A 19,394-nucleotide genomic window follows, 5' to 3' on the forward strand; every position below is an offset into this window, starting at 1 on the left:
TTATCTGACTACGTCAATCCTTCAGTGGTTCAGAGACATGTTCTAATTCCTTAGTCCTACCCACCAGCAATGAGGTTACTGGACCATTCTGGATTTCGAGTTTGCCTTATGCAACCAGCTCTTTCACACGGTGACTTGCAAAGCTGCAGTCTGTATTTACTTTTTTGGAATTTCAAGGTCTTAAGTACTTCAGATTTATGACTTATGGTATGTTTATACACAGCCTGACATAATGAAGCTTTCATCATCACAAAGGTCCTGCTGAGCTATCTGGGGACATGGCAAATAAGGAAACAGAATCCAGCTCTCTCCTGAACTCAGAAGCAAAATTCTCATTGACCAATGAAGCAAACTGATAAGTAGAAGGGAAAACAGCAGTATTTGGCACCTTTTATTACTGTTAAGATTCGTTAGCAGAAATGAATTAGAAATGTCATCGTTCATGTTCTGCCTGAAACCACTTTAGAGAGAGGAAATATGGAAACAATACGGAATCAGAATTGGCTCTGTTGATCAGGAGCCCCACTCTCTACTACTTAGTTTAACTGACCATTACAGAAGCCAAGCACTCCTACATTTTGAGCCACACAAGCAAAAACAAACAATGCAGCCACAGCAATGTGTTCTGCATGTTGGACCAAGCAGGGCAGGTCCTACTAATTACATCCTGTGTTTAGACTTCTGCAAACTTTCTGTCACTGTGCCCAAGAGGGTTTTATCACGTTTTTCTTAAGAAAAGAGAAAGTGAGAAGTGCTGCAATCACCACATCCAACCCATATTGAGTGGAAGTCTCACAAAGCACTAACGATGTGACTTCATAGAACTATTTAAAAGCTTTCCTAAACAACTCGTAATAACTTGCAAAAACAATTGATTGCAACTTTCATAGGAAATGATACTTCAAGTTCTGAGAAATCTCATTTTCATTCTCATTTCCCTTTATTCAGTTCAACACTGTTCTGAAAAAGTCACTTTGTCTAATAGGCATTGTGACCTTAGCACTGTGCCACAGAAAATGAGATTCAGCCCTTCAGAGCTCTAAGATGCTGCTGCTCTGTGTCACAGAGGTGGAGCAATGCGCTGTTTTTGCAAATACTGTGAAAAAGGCTAAAACTGAAAGGAGACAAACAGAGGTTTAGCTCCTGTGGAATCAGCAGAGAAATCAGCAGCAGAGATTCCAGCACAGGTGTTTGGAACCCATTTGCACATCTCTTAGATCATTCCTTACTCCCTTCACTTTCGGGCCACCTGTCACTACAAAAAGACTATTGGAACCCCTAAAAAATGCCCTCATGGGCTGAAGGAGCTCCCAGTCTAACAAAGTGCTTTCACAGCTAAAGTACCCACAGCAAGTTATGCTGTCCTCCAGCTGACAGCAGCCAGCCGCAGGCAGTAACTACCACTCTTCCAGAACGAAAATCAGCAAGAATATAGTTCTGCAGTTCTAAAATAAACCTACAATTAAGTTAAATTTTAAGTGAAGTCCTCCTCTTCTGAAGACAGCTTTTCAGTCCTTTATTTTTTATACTGACATCTGCTCTCCCCACCTCACTCAGCTGAAAAAACCCCTAGCAGGTTAGAGAATCTCCCAAGGGTCTGCCCAAGTAAGTCAAGGAGGACAAGGAGGAGTCTCAGGAGGTCCTGGAAATAAAATATTACAGCATCTGATATATCAGTTTCCCCACCCCCCACCTCCACCCAAAGGGCCATTTAAAAATCCAAATATAAATTAGCACCTCACCCACACAGCAAGCTTTGCTCCACAGCTACCGCTTACAAACAGGTTGCTTTGCATAGCTTTGGAGAGGCGTGTTCCTATTGTAACAGTTTTTTACCACAACAAGGTTTGTGTGGGAAGGCAGAAGGTTTGTCCTTTCCAGCAATCAGATCTCCAAAGCTATAGAAAGCTGTTTTGCCCCTCGAGTCTGCCTGTCTTTCCTTAGCGCTGGTGAACAGCACTGCCAAAGTTCTTCTTGCATCAGCTTGGCTGATAGTGATGTCAGGCCAGGGAGAGATTCCACTGCTTTTGGGAACTAGGAAACTGTCCTCCAGCTGTAGGATGTGGCTTGAAGCTGTGGCTTCAGGGAGGAGTGCATCAGTGAACCTGGGAAGCATAAGACCCACTAATACCAGATCATCCTAAAAAAGAGCAAAGAACTGCTTTTGGTGTTATAGGTGCGTAGTGGCTGGCTTCAGTGAAAAAAGTGTCATATATATCCTACACAAACAGACAAATGAGTACTCAAAAATCAGAGCAGGAAACACAGCACACGCACATCCTTTCCCTCCACTGACCCTCATCGAGCTACTTCCCCACTGGCAGAGAGATGGAACCCTCCAGAATGGGGCCTCAGCAGTCGCCAGCAGGCAGTCCAGAAGCAGCGATCACAGACAAAAATAACCCTAAAAGATCTTTCCAAATATAGCTCGTCATTATTGGTGCTGTATCAGTTTCATTTCAAGCTGTGTCTGGCAATGTCTCTCTCTTATTCCCTGTAAAGAATAACAACAGGTCCAGAGGTACAAGGGCCTTTTCTCTAGAAAGTAAAATGGGAGAAAGAGTTTCATGTCAGACAAAAGGATGGAGATTTCTTGTTCTCCAATGTTTAACTTCGATCCCTGGTTATCCATAAGTTGGGTGAGCATAATATGGGTTGCTGAAACTCAGAGGATACACAAGTTTCCAGGCATGGCTGTACTAAGAACAGTCTGCAAGCTGTAAGTTTGAGTACTGTGACACAGGAAAACTACGTGCGGCTTGTGCATTACTGTTAGTAAAACATCACCCCACGCGCTTATAAATGTTCAGATGCATGTGACCAGTCTGAGCTAACTGGAACACTGCTGCTGTGCTACAACCTGACTTAAGGTTCACTGGGTGGGAACTTCTGGCATGAAGAAAAGCAGGGAAGTGAAGGGAGGATATCATTACCTGATTTTTTAACTTATTTATTTATTTAACTTTTTGCCTCGGAAATTTTTACTGGTAAAAATGTTGGCAAACGTTGGCAAAATCCTGGCATTTCACAGAGGATGAGAAGATTTAACCAGTGAGGTCTTTAGTATTTGTGAAAAAAGCAGAAAGCTGTTGTTAGAGCTTGGACTGCTTGGAAATGTGTAGGATAGGCCTAGTTAGGGACTGAGAAAAGGCCACATTTGGTTTTGAGTCACCTGGGGGTATTTATAAGACTGCTAGCCCAAATATGCCATTTTAAGGAATCTAATATTGTTTTCAAACAACTGAAGGCAAATCTTAATGATTTCAGAGGAAGACTAGACGCCAGAGACAGGCTGCTTTTTGGATCTGAAGATAAGTTCTTAGAAACACTGTCGTCCTTGGACCTTTATCTGCAGAACTGGGCAACTGCTTCCTTTATATGCAGGCAAAAGAACCAAAATGATCCAAAGAAGTGTGATCCACACTGCCAGTCACAGTAAGAACATTTGCCTTGAAAAATAACAAAACTATACTCAGATACATAAAATCTACTTTAGCTACACAATCTGAAGCACAGCAGCTGTGGATCTGACTTACTTATGGTCATCTTACAGCTGTAGGTTGTTAGGATCGTAAGCAGGCAGATGCCACCTGTTGCCACAGCTAAACCACAGCTTGAACTTGAACATGATACTAATATTGCCCTTGTATGGGGTAACTCCCGCATGGGGGTTGTTAGTGGAAGCACAGTTCATGATGCAGTCGTTGCTGTGACTCATGCTATGGTTTGTTGGTGAGGAGCACAGTGCTAGTCCTTGCTAGGACACTCCTTCATCTTGAGATCAAAGCACCATGCTAAGGAAATAGAGATGCTGTGGACTGCTTTATACCACACTGTCTGTTGCACACAGAAATGCAGACATACACACACATGTAGCCAGCACCATCAGGACAGGGAGTCTTCTCCTGCGTAAGTACAAATCCAAAGAGCTTAGATATGACAGTTCATGCCCTGGGTCTTCTTTCCCCACTCAGGGAGGAAGAATGAACAATACACTACATTACCCTCAGCATTGGACCAGTGTATCTATTCCCCATGTAAACAAATACAAAATGAAAAACAAGAGAAGGAAGACTCAGAAACCTCAGTCTCCCATCAAGCTGATGGTAGGCAAGCAATTAATTTTTGTGCTTCTCAGTCTGTAAATAAGGTATCAGGTTTTTGCTCCATGGGGATATATTGATGCTTTCTCTTGTTAATGCCATTAAGTTGTAATGTGCTTTGGGATATTTGGCTCCCATGGTGCTTTAGAAATGCATGATTAAATTACACCCAATTATAAACCAAACCAGGTGATCTTGGAAAGGAAGGGATATTGCTCTGAGGCATTAATAGTCAACAGAATGCTCTAGGGGGAATCATGGGGAACTGCATATGCAATTTAATTTCCAGTGTCCATTGTAAATCTTCTATTTTCAGCCTGTACCTAAACACATTTTCTGAAGTCTTTATTATCTTCTTTTGCATTAGAATGAGACCCCATCAGGTAAGTTTCCTGGATCCTAAATATAGCACTGTAGGGTAAAATTCTCCTAGTAGACCCCATTCTTGGGAAACAACTCTATTTCTTCCTTATTCCTCAAAGATTTTTCTACCACGTCTCAAGCTTCTGCAAACAAACCCAATGGCTTGCCATTTAGAATGAAGAATGGGAAATCAGTTCACATCTGCTTGTGTCCTGCTGTCCTCCCTGAAGACAAGCAGGTTGTTACCAAGGGAATGTACCCTAAGACACAACCTCCATTTACTACCCTTTATGCTTGGTTACATACGCAGAAGTTTCTTAAGTTGTTCAGGCCTAGAACAAGACCCAGGCCTACAGCACTTCTGCACAAGAAAATGACTACAACCACCAAACTGGATATGTTGCTTCTCAGGAGCACATATAACAGAAGAAACATACCTATGGTTTAGTGACATGGATCAAGAAAGGCTGATCATTAAATAAAAATAAGCAATCTGATACCCAATTACTTATTTTAATGTATTACTTATTCTACTACTTTAATGTAATTCCCACTGCTCTTGATGGAATTAGACCAGTAGAAGCATGTGAATAGCTTTTGAAGAAATATATGCATAGCCTGGTAATATATATTAACATATAGTTTCCTTGTTTTATATTTCTGTTTTAATAATAAACAAAATATATGTATTAATAAGCCAGGCTGAAAAATTGGGCTTGGTTATCACAAATCCAAGTAACTATATTCTGCTTTCCCCCAGCCCAGGCAGAAAGATCATTTATTGTTTTGATTTCATGAACTGGGGCCTGTTCAGTTTTGCCTGGGACTACTGCTAATGAGATATCCTTATTACTCATAAGGCCTGAGCAGAGAACCACTGAACAAAAGATAACACATTTACCTGACACAGTACCCACGAGTGTGCTAAAGGCACACCTAATGTACTTCTAGGGATCTTCTATTGTTTCTTGCCCAACAAGACTGTCATGCAGTATCCTAAACATGACAGATTGGTTTTTCTGAATGAATCCTTCTCATTTAGGAAACAAATCCCAGTTGGATGGGAAATACACTACCAGACAATGATTTGTAAAGCCAGTAGTCTGTTTCATCAAGACATGATAAGCTATGAGCCTCGGACAGGCTCTACTATCTTAAATTTTAATCAACATCTGTAGAACCTGCTACATAATGTCCTACACGTGCATATTGTTGAAGGCAGCTTGGAGCTGAGAAAATTGCAATCAAATAGATGCAACAGCAAAAAAGGAATTCCTGTGCTCATTGCCTAGGTGGGGAGCTGAGGTGGAGAACATGTTAGCGATATGCTCAAAGCCAAAGAGGAAGCCTGACCTTAGTCTGCAGTCTAGTGCACAAAAGCACCCTTTTTCCTCAGCACTAACATGAATTTTTATGCTTACCTTTGTCTTTGGAGATGTACTGCAGCTTCTTTGAATCCAAAGGGTCAATGTCCCCAGTGTTATTGTGGGCAATGACTCAGAAAAAGTATTTCCTTCCTGGAAGCAGGCCTGTGATGGTGTACTTATTGCTGTAGATTTTTCTGTGGCTGTGTGAACTGTGTGGCAGTACTGATATCATCTTTCAGGATATCATAATATGTCTGCTAGTTCTCTTCTTCATCTTGGCTGTAATTCTATTTTAGTGTCACAGTTTCTGGGACTTTCTCAAGCCAGCTGAGATTAGTAGTTGATCAGAGGAAATCGAAGAATTAATTTGCAGATTTAAGTATTGATTTCTCCTGTTTGGAATGATCCCTGTGTTCTTTTCTGGGACAAAATTCTTTCACTTCAGCTCCTCCCTTCCAGAGTCTTTATGTGTTTAATTAAAGTACTTTCTCCTTGATTTCTTCTGGCTTGAGGAACCTGATTAGCAGCTTGCTGTACGTAATTCCTTTCTGATGAAAAAATATGGTTGCTAGTTTTAAAAAGCACTCTGAAGAGACAATGTACAAAATACAACGCAAAGATCTCTAAACCTCCCACTCCCAGCAGATCATTACAGTAATGAAAATTTCTCCTAGGAGCAAGCAAGTTTGTATGGACAAAGATGTATGAATGCACTGTGCTGTTCCAGCACGAAGCACCATGTGGCTCTTCAGTCTCACAGTCAGGTCAAACCTATGAAGGATAGAAGAAAAACAAGACAGAAAGAGAAATAAAAAAATTAAAATAATGAGAGACTGCATTGGAAAAAGAAGTCATTCTTCAGTCTGTTGAGTCAAGCCTGAAGAAGTGAACAATGGAGACTGGAGGAAGAAACTTTCTACAACTAGGGTTGTAGTTGGTTAAGAGGAACAATGCCAGCTATTTTCGTAATACCTATACCACATGAAAAAAAAACAATAATACCTTAGCAATCAACAGCTTAGCGATGAGCACCTGTTCACACCAATTTCAGGTGAGAAGGGGTGAACACAGGAACATTTAAGAATAGTTCATGTAAAAAGTGAGTAAGAACAAAGAAAAAGAAGAGGCAGATCTAATGCCTTATTAGATGATGCCCATCCTCTTTGCCACAAACAATTTTCTATGTCTGTTTCTAGTATGACTTCTACTTTTCATTACTATACTGCACATTGCCATTCTATACTAGATAAGTTTATCTGGAGCCTGCATTCCCTCTGGGATTTTTGGTGTTCCTCTGTTTGGAAATATGGTATCAAAGCACAGATTGGTTATGTAGTTCCAAAGTGGAGACTGAGAGTAGAAACAACTAACTAACAAATAACTGTTTGTTATTGGTCACTGTGTCATCTTCTGAGATTTCCCTCAATCAAGCTTGAACATCCGTCTACTCTGCAGAAATCAGTATTATGTAACATGACTTACTGCTGCTTAGGACAGTCAGCATCATGCTTTGTCACCCGAGAGTATCTTTGGCATAAAAAGTCTAATTGCATAATTAATAATCAAGAACTCCTAAATCCTAAACAATGATGATTGAAGTAGTCCTTTACCTTGAATAGTGAGCTGGCTAGGGATTTCTTAGCATGACATAATACTTTAATTCTCAAGACTTAATTAGTGTCTTTGAAGCATGACCTTTGATAATATTATTTAAACTTTGGCTTGCTGACACCTGATTGCTCATCTCATTCAAACCAGCCACCTGAAAGAACTATAATTCTGTCTCAGTACCACTGTATTTGAAACAAGCATTTCATAATTATGATAGTTTATTTGCTATAATACTTACCCACCTAACCCATACTCAGACTACAGCATCCTTGATGGAAATCAGAGAATATTCCAACCTAGACTTGTGTAATGAAATACTTGAGAAACATCAGTGGTGGAAGTAACAGTTATGATTGTACCTAAGATACCTGTTCAGGGAACAGCTCAGTACTAGCCAGAAGGATGGCAGAATCCTTTAATTTGACTAAAGAACTGCACAGCTTGTGCTGGCCTGTATTTTCTCCCAGCACCTCTGAAAACACAGCAAGAAGAAGTAGAGCTCTGATACTAAACACTCCTTTGTGCAACATGAATTTGATCACCCTTTAAAAAAATTATGTATATTTAAGAAGAAAGGACAGTAAGAGATGGGAATTCCAGCTAGATGGATATTGCAAGTCTTACCTGTAACTCCATTGCTTTTCCCACACTGTCCTGCAAGCCTCCTGCAGTGTTAAGTGGTACTAAAGATAGGGATCTTGGTGCACTTGGTCCATTCTTGGTGTTCTCTGCTTATATCCTCTAGTATGTATCCTGATGGCACAGCTTCATTGTTTGGTTCCTGCCAGGCTGAAAAAATGTCGGAGCTGGAAAAATCCACCAGGTAGAGGACTGTCAGGACTTCTGCAGGCTCTATGACAGGAGGACTGTGACATACTACTTTACTGGCAGGTCTATGTTTGCATATGTGAAGATAGAAGTGTTCTTTTTTCAAGATGTCAAATCTGCAAGGTTTTAGGATAAAAGGAACCTTGGTAAACACAGCAAATTCTGTCCACTGAGACACTGCAGTTTCTAAAATGAACATATACACATATAAACCCTGTTCTGAGGCAGGTCATTTAAGTGTAAAGACCTCACAATGTTTGCAAAGGGCCCAACTGAAATCATTCTGGAAAGGGCATCTTCTGTGAGCACTGACCACCACTCATTTCCATGAGTGCTTTGGAGAGGTATCTATGCATTAAAATTCTATGCATCGCTTCTGTCTCTTCCTAACTGACAGACTGGTGTGTGTAAACACATTTCCTCTAAGCTGTCCTTATGGTTTTGAGAGCTGTATGTCTATTCTTTTATTAAAAATCTCTCTTATAGTTTTGAGTCAAGTGGTTTGGCACTATCTGGACTGCTTGGACAAATGAATTTATTGACTGGCTTTCAAGATTCTGTTAATGTTCTTCAAATTTATGTGCCAAAGATCATAGTACTCAAATTAAGTCACTTTTGAAAATACAGATCTTGCTTTTTGCTCATTAGTCTACCTTGTAGCTCATTTACCTCATAGTTATCTAGTTAGATTGCCATACTAAATAAAAAGAGTGAAGGGTGTGATATTAAAAATTATCTGCATGTTTTGAATCAAATGAATAGTCCAAATTCCTGTTCTCCTTTGACAATCTCAGACAAAATGCATTAAAAAATAAACAAAATAACTAAGACTATCCTTCTAGCCCAAGTCAATTTGCAGCCCAAGTGCAGCATTCTGTGCCAAACCCAGTGCTAATGGCTTTTACAGAATACTCTTATGAGCATAAAGGGTCATAAAGGAATATGGTGCATATTCTCCTAGGCTTAATGCGGAATAATGCAAGTAGTCAAATAGGAGAAGAATCATGGCTTCAGGCTTTAAACTGTTTTTGTGTTGTCTTCTGATGTAAAGGAACCAGAACGCTTTTCCTTTTGAGTAACTATTTAACCTCAAGGCTCTCTGAGCATAGAATTCTCTTTCTTTTTTCTTTCTTTTCTTTTTTTTTTTCCTTTTGTTGTTGTTATATTAGCTTCTACATTTCAGGAGTTGTTTATTTTCCCCCCTAAATTATGTGCACCAACAGAGGACCACTCCCATACTGATAGTTTAACTAATGATAGTTAAAGCCATTTATTGGTGGCCTCTGACAAACTTGTTTTTCAAGTGCTTTAGTTATACAGTCAAATAAAGTAAGAATTCTACATAACAAAGTAAAATTGGCCCAGTTCAGCATCTGTGAAGCGCCACAATTCTTTAGAGTCTCTGATTTCAATCAGCCCGAAATTAGGCACCAACTTTTCCTACTACAAATCCAGTCTTAAGGGAGAAAAAGAACACAAATCCCACAACTTTTAAAAAAGGTGATGGGCAACTGATGAAAGCCGCAGAGGGATGTTAGAAATATTACAAAAGATTATTTTCTTTGTTGTATATTAGGCAAACTGTACACAAACATCAAGTGTTAAAGTTATCTCCACCTTACAGCATCTCTATCATGTTGATCTGTTTGATTTTTGCATATACACAGCTGTTCCTGGTGAGAATTCCTTCTTATGTCCTTATCTTAACAATTACACATTTTAAGTGAATCACACTTTCAGGCACTTGTAATTACACTTACAGACAGAAGTATTAAGGCCTTCATTAATTGAACTGCAAACACAATGCAATTCTTACACTGAGTCAGGATGAAGTTTGCCACACTGCTTCAGACTTCGGTCATAAATGCATAGATCTTGTCATAGCATACATGTTTAGAAAAACTGGACATTCAATAGTTGAAGATATATACTGATGGGATCCTTTGCAACAAGTGGTTAAAGGTGTGCTGGGAAATCCAGGCCCTGCATGGCTGAACATGCATTCTATCATGCTTCAGGAACCTGGAAAGACAAATGTTGCAATTACACAACTCTAATTACCTCTAATAGTGAATCTACCTGGCCACTAGTTTTCTAAATTGCTTTTGGACTGACATAAACCAAGAGGTATTGTCAGCTCACAGACACCTGGAGAACAGCATAAACTTAGGGGTTAAGTGGGCCCCTTAATTAAATCTAGACTTCACATCTCCAGTAGTCCACTATCACATCTTTCACTAAGGTCCAGAAGAAGGAAGCAGAATTCCTTTGAATGTAATATGAAGAAGAGGCATAATTTGCCACTAAAATGTTTATCACTAAATTATGAACTGTATCTATGGTGTAATCTTACATGCTGGGGAAAACTATCTTCATTATTTTGCCCCCACTGACTTCAGTGGGACTTCCCATTTAAGTAAGAAATTCAACAGAGTGGCCAAGTCTCTCACAGTCCAGCCTTCAAGGTTAAACCTCCGTTCCATTTAAAAAAGCAAAAAATTTCTGGGAACTGAATATTTTTCTGTAAAAACTGCTTCCATCATATACCACGAGTAATGTTGGTATTTCAAAGGGGATATTTTTGGATAGTGTGATTGATTGTAACTTAATTAGCATGGAAATGCAACGTGTTGACTGAGACAGAGGGAAGAATCCAAGAGCTAAAATATTAGCAGAAAAGAAAAGCAAAAGTCTTGTTAGTCAAATGCTGCTGCTGACAGGAACATTCCCATGTGTTACGCAAGCTGTATTAAGCATTGATCATATGGTTGCTATCTGATGGATACAACACCATCAGTCACTTGCTTAATTCATTTCTGGTCTAAGTCAGGGAAAGGCAATCAAACTTAAGGAGGGAGAAATACAAAACACGAGTGCTTGAAATTAGACAACCAAATCCATGGATGACTTTCTGAGATACTGGGTGTTCTGCTGTGCTACTGTTGTATGTGGGCGTCCAGATGTCTTTGAGGGTTGAAAAGCGGATCTCACTTTGAACAGCACGTCAAAATACATATCTTGCTAGATGCCATTTCCTTGATCAATCAACAGTGTTCAGCTTTTTATTCAAAGCTCATTTTGCTTTTAATGTGGCTATATAAAACATACAATAGTCTTGATCTGACCTTAGACTGGATCTTTTTAGCCTAGGACTCAAAGATTGCTACCTTCTTTTTCCTTGTTTCTGTGACATAGCCTAGCGCTGGGGAACCTCCAACCTGGACTGAGGAGATCCTGGTGATGGTGACAGCTTCTTTCCTGACATTTACCCCTTAAGGCTCTGTTCAAGAGACTCCACACAGAGAAAAAAATCGGTTTAGCACAGTACAAACAGAATTCATGGATTTCAAATTGTGTGCGTGTATGCGCACATATGTATACATATATACCTACAGCAAGAAGTCAAGGATAACTTGCATGTTTACTTGTTTCATGGCTACAGTGTGGTTTTTTTTTCTTCCTTTTTACACCTTCTTACTTTGCCAGCTACTTCCCTTTATCACTTTAAAGGTTGAAACATTTAAATGCTTGCATTTATTCCAAAAATGAGCTCTTTCTGCAGTATGCTACAGAGCTGCACAGAAACACTTTCGTTAATTCATAGGAAGTTTGGATAAAATGGAAAATTGCAACACTTTAGGTGAGAACTGACATATATTACTTCAGTTTGAAAATTTTACTTCTGAAATGCTTCAACAGGCCAGACACACTGTCTACACTGTCTTCTGTGATACACTTTGATCCTGGGAAAAAGAGAGCTACAAATGGCAGGACGCACAGCTTCTCTAGGGATCCCAGTCCATAATGGAAAAATGAGCACAAGAGGTACCCAAACTATAAGTCCCAGAACGTAGTTCGGCAGTGTTTTTTAACTAACTTAGGTTTTGGCTGACATATTTTCTTTCTTGGCTGCAAAACAAAATGTTTTTAAGCATTCCCTTTTAAATTATCTTCTCTCCTCCTCCACAATATTTTCCAGAGAAAGACACCTCATTTCTGCCATATTCTACTAAGCTTATGTAACTGACACTAGAAGAGAGTGTTAGTCAGTCCTCTTTCATGGACAGTCTGTGTTGTGGAGTTTCTGAGTCTGCAAACACTGGTAGTGAAAGGATTGCTATTTGTTTGGTCCTGGTTTTAGTCCAAGCACAAAATAGTGTCTAAGCTCCTGTCCTTCTAATTTGTCCCCTGAAGCATGAGGACAGTGTTCTTTGGGAACTGGCAAGAAGGAAGAGGACAAAAACAATGGGAAGCAGGACAGTGAAACTACATTAAAAACAGCTGGTCTAAGATCTTCACATGCTTACCCAATAGGTCATCTGGCAATAATTTCTGCTCTTCTGTTTCCAGGGGATACAGAGGCCCTCAGAGTTGATAACACGTATATTGAATTAGTATGCTTTTCTTTTCTCCACCTTCTCCATACCAAAGTTACTTTCTACCACCCCTACTTTGATCCAAGATATTTTCCCCAGCCATTCTCCTTTCAATGTGAAGCAAGTTACCAGTTTTCCTCCATTGCCTTTGGGTGCTTTCCATTTCATTACAATGCATATTCTCTGTGTGTTCCAGGAACTCTGCTTTCCCCTGTGGGGGTTTTGGATTGTTTGCAGTGTGAACAGCTGACTAGAATGACATGGAGGGCCATTACTTAGAGGGTCATATCCTTCCACAGTGTAAATCAAGGTAGTTCTATTAATTACAGCAAAACTGGAGTTGAATCACTCAATTTGGTAAGAGTCAGTCCCACTGCAAGGTTTTATTTTTTTTTGTTCTTTTTTTTTTTAAAGAGAAAATCTGAATTAGAGTGTTTGCAGCCCAACATGTCTACCAGTGACATGCCTGCTATAAAATGATTAATATGAGGCCCTACCAACAATGCTGAGGTAAAGACTGTCCAAAGCTGAGCCAGTTATTTTCTGAGATTCAGCATTAACAACTCCATTGTCTTCTCTTGCACAGTGTTTGCTTGTAACACAGTCACTGGTTTTCTCCATCACCTCTTTCTCTGCCATTTAAAACCATCTCAGAAACATGACTTTACACAATGCCTATGCCTTAAAGGGCACTTTCAGTATGCTCATTCTTCATACTTACACTATGTGCAGCTAAAAGCTTCAGTAACAGGAGAATCTGAAAAGAAAACAATTGAAAGGTGCAGCTGCAAATACACCCTACCATTTTTCCTGTGTCTGTTAGTTCCCAAAGGTAGTCCAGAGTTGGGCCCCTTGTAATACTCTTTGATGGTTTTTTTTTTTTTTTTAAATTATATAAGAATTCTATATTTCATGAAAATCTTCAAGGACATGAAAAATCTTCAGTGTGTTTTCATTCAGGCAATATAGTTCTGTTTCTTGAACAAGAACCTGGCTGATTTCCTTCAGTTGTTCAGCTCAGCAGAAAAGGAGGGAGTTCTAAGAAATAGCAATTGCCAATTCTCTAGGTCCTTGAGATTTATTTCCAGGCAGTTTTTAAGTTTTGAAGGCAAAAGAGGAAACCCTCTGTGCTATTTGTTCCTAAGACCACATTTGGATTAGCCATAATCACAACAAAGATGATGAAATCAAATTTTACTGCTTGTAAACAAAACATTCCATCAGTTGTTAGAGTATATGGGAAAATGATAAGGATATCCTGTGCACAATAAAGAATAATAACCAAGTTCCTAAATATTTGTGTTTTTCCTTTTGTCAGGTATATGATTACAAAGGACAACCTGCTGAAATTAGTCATAACAATGCAGTCAATATTTCTGGCAGCAGGAAAATCATTCCCTGTACCAAGGCTTTGCTGTGGATGTGTTTTTACTGCACACAGGTTCTATAAATCTATATTTGATGTTGCAGCCACAGCATCCTTACTGCTCCATTTGTCCCACCGTCTTGGCAGCAGTATCCATCCCTCTCGCCTTTATTTGGAGAAGAGGCTCATTTCCATGCTGCAGATGATTCTGAAAGTCCATCTGGCGCCATCTGGCTGCCAAGAGCTGAGTAATACACATGTTTACATTATGTATAATTTCAGAAAAGGTGTTTTTCTCGTTGCTCATGACAACATTTCAAGTAAAGGTTAAGGCCAACATTCTTGATCACAGACTTATAAACATGGAAACCTGTATTTTGTCACTTAAAAATCAATTGGTATGACTGCTCAATTTTCTCCCCTTGGCTATGGAGACAATGGAGCAGAAAAGTTTTGCTCACACAGACAGATAAGCCTAAAAATGGCACAGCCCCAGCTGAAGGGACCTGATGAAGCACAGATTCTGCAAGTGTTAGTGTTAACAACAATAAGGAGATGGCTTAGCTACCCGTAGTGTCTTGCTTTGTCCCGTCCCCTTGGCTGAACACGTGCCTCTCTCTTGCTCCTCTTTTAAACTGTTGATGAGTTTGCTTCCTACTACAGTAACCAGATTCCTTTCATGGCTATAATCTGACAAGAAGGTTGAGGCACAAAACAATACACATTGCAACAAACACCTTCTTTGACCCTATCCCTGAACCTCAGAATTTCCTGCTCTAAGATGACCAAGAAATCAGGATTTCCAAGACCTTATCTAGCACAATGTTCTGTGATTTATGGACAGAATGAATTCCGTGGGCAGAGTGATCTATGCATTTGCCTAGAAAAGCTGCATGGCATGTAATGAAGGGTATGTATTAGCATGCAAAGGATACATTTACTAATTACTCTGAAAATCTGAGAGTGAGTGAGAGAGAAGGGAGGATGGTGAGAAGCCAACCTTGTGGGAATGAATGTGAGTCTACAGGGTGAGAAAATATGTTAACAAATGTGAAATCATATCAGCACTTTCACAGGAGACCAGGAAGGAAAAATTTGAAAAAGTGAAGAATTAAAGTAGAAACTTAGTAAGGCTGAGACTGTGGAAGACTGGGAAGGATTAGATCAGTCCTTGTCTGATCTGTCCACCTGCTTATCCTTAGTCAAAAACCCTTTAGGATGAAAGCTATTATCTCTGCATGGTAAACGGCACATCAGGGGAAGAAATGGGGGTAAAAAGAGCCTGTTCTTACATAGCTGTTATCCTTCTTCAAGGGTGTATTTCCACTACAAGGAAAGCAGCTCAAGGAACCCAAAAGTTGAAGCAGAGAAGAAGCCTCTTGCACTATTCTAGATCCCCAGGTGGTCCAAAAGAACTTTCAAACCAGATAAACATTTCTGCAACGTTTGTATCTGAACATGAACTCCACATAAGGAAATATGAGTCTATAAATAAGATATCAGACTGCAATTCCATTGTGTGTAGGATCTGGTATGAGCCTTTTGGACCTCTGCATGGGAGAGGCAGCTCATCCGTGGCTTTCCAGGTTACACATAAATTGTTTCTTCACTGGAGGAAAGGTCAGAGAATCTCCTTACCCCCGCAAAGTCCCTACACTGCCACATTCACATTCTAGGACCGGTACTCATCCTCCAAAAGTTGGGGTTTCCATGCTCACTGCCAACTAATCTCAATCTTGGCCATGGACTCCTCATAGGTCTGCATGCCTGGAAAGACAAGGGCTGCCATTGGGAAACTGCTCCTTTCATCTGTCCTGTTTTGGGACAAAATGCTGCTAATAGGGTGACTTCCACCCAAGTCTGTGCATCAACTCAAACCAGAGTTTGTGGGAACATCATCTGATGCAGAAAACACAAAGCTATTAGAGAGAAACCAGACTCAGAAACAGCTGTCAGGGTGGGGAGCAGAACCGCCTAAAATCTGCCTGACCTCACAGCTAAGCTCCTCTTGGTCCCTGGGGTTTCCTTCATATCATCTTACCAACTAAATATTCTGTTGTTCTTGAACCTGCAAAGGATATGCTAATATGATTGTTTCCTGTTTCCAATCACTTTGTTTTAAAATGGTCTTAAATGATACGCTTCTCATGGAAGGCATCTGGGCATACTCAAAGCTTGTCCACAATAAACAGAAGTTATCACAGATACTAAAAGCTACTAAAATCCACACTCTGTGAGGAAGAACATTGAAATTCTTCTCCAGCCCATGATGAGAGCACAAAGATTTTTTGCCAGCCTTCCCCTCCTAGCAGCCTTGTGTCTTTCTACAGAGATCTTAGGTACAAATTTATAGCACCAATGATGTTACTGCAAAATTAATTAAAAATATAAACATGATATTAAATATTTACTACACCAAGAGTCTCATGTTGTGCCCCTGGTCCTCAGTATTCAAACATCCCATGGGTCACCTTAAAGAATAAGAATTCATTCAAACAATACTGGTTAAAATAAAAACCACTATACTTTACTAGGCTGCTGTAGGTGGTACGAACAAGGACTTAGATGGAAGATTTACTGCTTTATGCTTCTAAATCTACAGCAAAGGGATGTCCTTCATTATTATCTTCACAATACCAAAACAAAGCACAGACTAATGGCTTATTCCATATTAAACAATAAATAGACTTCAGATCAGCATTATCTCAGATCAGTTTCGTAGCTGTAATAACAAAGCAGCACTACTGCTCTGCAATGAAGAACAGTACAAAGGCTGCTACCGTTCCTTTTCCTTCCTTGGACCAATCATACATACCTTCCCAGTTACACTGGAGCTGCTGTAGCAGTCGTTAGGTTCACTGTCTTACACAGCAATGCCTATACAAGTTCCTGAGTCACTTGGCTCATCAACATTACGATAAGCTCTGGTCTGTTCCCTTCATGATTCCTGGTGTACTTGAAATCTTTCAATCACCCACCAATTCCTCATCTCTTTCAGAGCGACATCTTCCAAAATCAGCACACATTCCAGACAGGATTTTCCCTCTTTCTTTTGGGTATTCTCAGGTTTGCTGATGAATTGAACTGGAACCTCTTAGAAAGGGGACAGGAGCAGCAAAAAGAAATGGCACAAATCAGCAAGCATTTATAAATCAAACAAGGCAGTTTTGCTTTTTCAGGATACAACGCAGGCTCAAGACTTAGGGGATTTGCACTTAAGCTCTATGAATTTTCAGCTCAAATCCTCTATAACACATTTGATTTACTTACCACCTGAAGAAGCTCACATTGATTTACCTGTGATCAATGAAGAATGGAGCTTTCCGCACTATGTCTCCAGTTTCAGCATTGAGTTCTGAAATTCACAGGACTGGATATCCTAAGTGTGGGCCAATACAATCATCAGATGCAATGACCTCATACTTATTGTCCTGCTTCCACACTTGCCCATTGAACTTCCACATGAAGTTCAGCATTTTCCTTAGCAGGCCCATTTCAAACACCGCAGCTAGCAATTTTTTTTTTTGTCATTTTCAGTGGTTTTGTTTCTATCAGGAATGTTACAGGCTAACCTGTTAGAATACCGAAAAGACAATTTTTTGTTTTGCTTAGTTTCCAATCTCTGATTTCCTACACTAAATAACGAGACTACAGTGAAGTCATTTTGATTTCTTTCTTGAGTGATAGCAGAAAGATCAATTAATTCCTTCAACTTCAGCAGAAATTAAGCTAACTATTTCAAAATACTCAGTAGAAGTTGCATGCAATCTTACAATACCAACCACCAAAACACACGCTGCTTTCTGTTCAGTTCTTCTGCCTTAGTTTTGTTTTTCCCCTCTCCTGACTCTGGGTTATTGTAAAGGACATGATATCAGGCAGTTGCTGATGAGATACTTGGAACTATTTGGCATATCTGGAACTGACTGGGAAGCAGAAAGAGGACTGATATCTTTCTGTGTTATCTGTTAAGAGCGCTGCTGTGCCTGGCAAGGATTGCTATTTGGCTTAAGTAATTCTACCAAATAAAATTTGTTAGTAGTTCTAGCACATATAAGTAGTACGCTTAAAGAATGGTACTTCTGGCAAAGCTTATTTTTAAGAGATGGTCTTATTGCAGTAGAAGTAAGGTAGGTGGGCAGCATTTTTATCAAGTGCCGAGGTACAGTTTATCATTCCCATTTTTCCTCTAAAACTGGTCCAAGTTCAGTAGTGACTCACATTCCTGCCACACTGACGTCAGCCTAGCTTATTATGTGTAATAAGCAGGCTTCAAACTGAGATGTGCTATCTCATAAAAGGTGTTTTCACACGAATGCTCTGGTAATTGTGGGTTGGTCTATGACTTGAATGTTAGATTTATGTTTGAGTCTAAAACATCAGTAACATAAATGTTACAAAGACATTTAAAAAATAAGAAAGCAGATCATAGTTTGGCCTACTTTTTGATACAAAAATCTACAAAACTACAAAATCATAGCTTTGACTCTCATTTTTTTTTCTTTAGATATTGTTTTCATACACAGAACCTCCATAATTCTGCAACCAACATCACCTATGACTCTCACAAAAATTCTGTAGGCACCCAGCTCTTTTTCATTTATGTTGGTGATGCACAGTGTCTATTTCTTACTCATCTGCTTCAAGGCCAGATTGGATGGGGCCCTGGGCAGCCTCTCTGAGAGGGTAGCAATCCTGCCCACAGCACTGGGGTTGGAACTAGATGATCTCTAAGATTCCTTCCAACCCAAACCATTCTATGATTTTTCCTTTTTTTTCCCCACATTTCCTATATTCAGCTTCCTTGCCATCCTTGGTATTCAAAAGCAAACATTTTACCTGCTTTCCAGATATTTCAGAAATTCTGCTGTTAAGTAACTGAAGAATTACATTAGGGACTTGAGAGATTTGGTTCACTATCTGGCACAGCCATGGAATCTGGGATAATCTTCTTGGATTTTTCTACCAACTGTTCCTTGTCAGAATAGAAACATTACTATGTCCTTTATACACCTCATTTGGACTGTAGAACTCCTGGGCAGGGACTAGCCCAACACTGTTTGTCCAAGGCATCCAGTATGCCTTATCCTAAAGGAATACTGGATTGCAGACCTTTGCTAGTCTATTAGGATGCTACATTAACACCCTAAATATGATCTGATATGGATTTCATCTCCAGTGAGAGATCTTCCTAAAGACATTAACTGAAGAGAGATTCTGAAAAGATTTTTTACCTTGTCAGGATTTGACACAATTTCTTCACATTTCTTTCAATATCCAGCTTTTGTCCAGCTGCAAAAAAATGTAGGTATTTATTCCATCTGGGATGTGTAACTGTCTTCCATCACAGTTATCTCTTTGGATGCATGCCCTTTTTTTT

General features: G+C 39.7%; 1 long non-coding RNA gene across 6 annotated transcripts in view; it reads right to left on the reverse strand.

Annotated features, from left to right (window-relative positions):
* LOC104911017 overlaps positions 1-19,387 on the reverse strand; it is a 46,674-nt gene extending 27,287 nt beyond the window's left edge. For 4 of the 6 annotated variants that reach the window (XR_004159835.1, XR_793570.3, XR_004159834.1 and 1 more), the window contains exons 1-6: positions 19,249-19,387; positions 17,312-17,586; positions 16,830-17,107; positions 10,089-10,294; positions 8,069-8,388; positions 5,888-6,604 (exon numbers count right to left, since the gene is read on the reverse strand). This is a non-coding gene — a long non-coding RNA (uncharacterized LOC104911017). The remainder of the gene's footprint in view (positions 1-5,887; positions 6,605-8,068; positions 8,389-10,088; positions 10,295-16,829; positions 17,108-17,311; positions 17,587-19,248) is intronic. The other 2 variants (XR_793569.3, XR_002114994.2) reach the window with 2 other exon arrangements.
* Positions 19,388-19,394: the final 7 nt, after the last annotated feature.

Source organism: Meleagris gallopavo, chromosome 5 (genome assembly GCF_000146605.3).
Source record: "Meleagris gallopavo isolate NT-WF06-2002-E0010 breed Aviagen turkey brand Nicholas breeding stock chromosome 5, Turkey_5.1, whole genome shotgun sequence".
Taxonomy (NCBI): domain Eukaryota; kingdom Metazoa; phylum Chordata; class Aves; order Galliformes; family Phasianidae; genus Meleagris; species Meleagris gallopavo.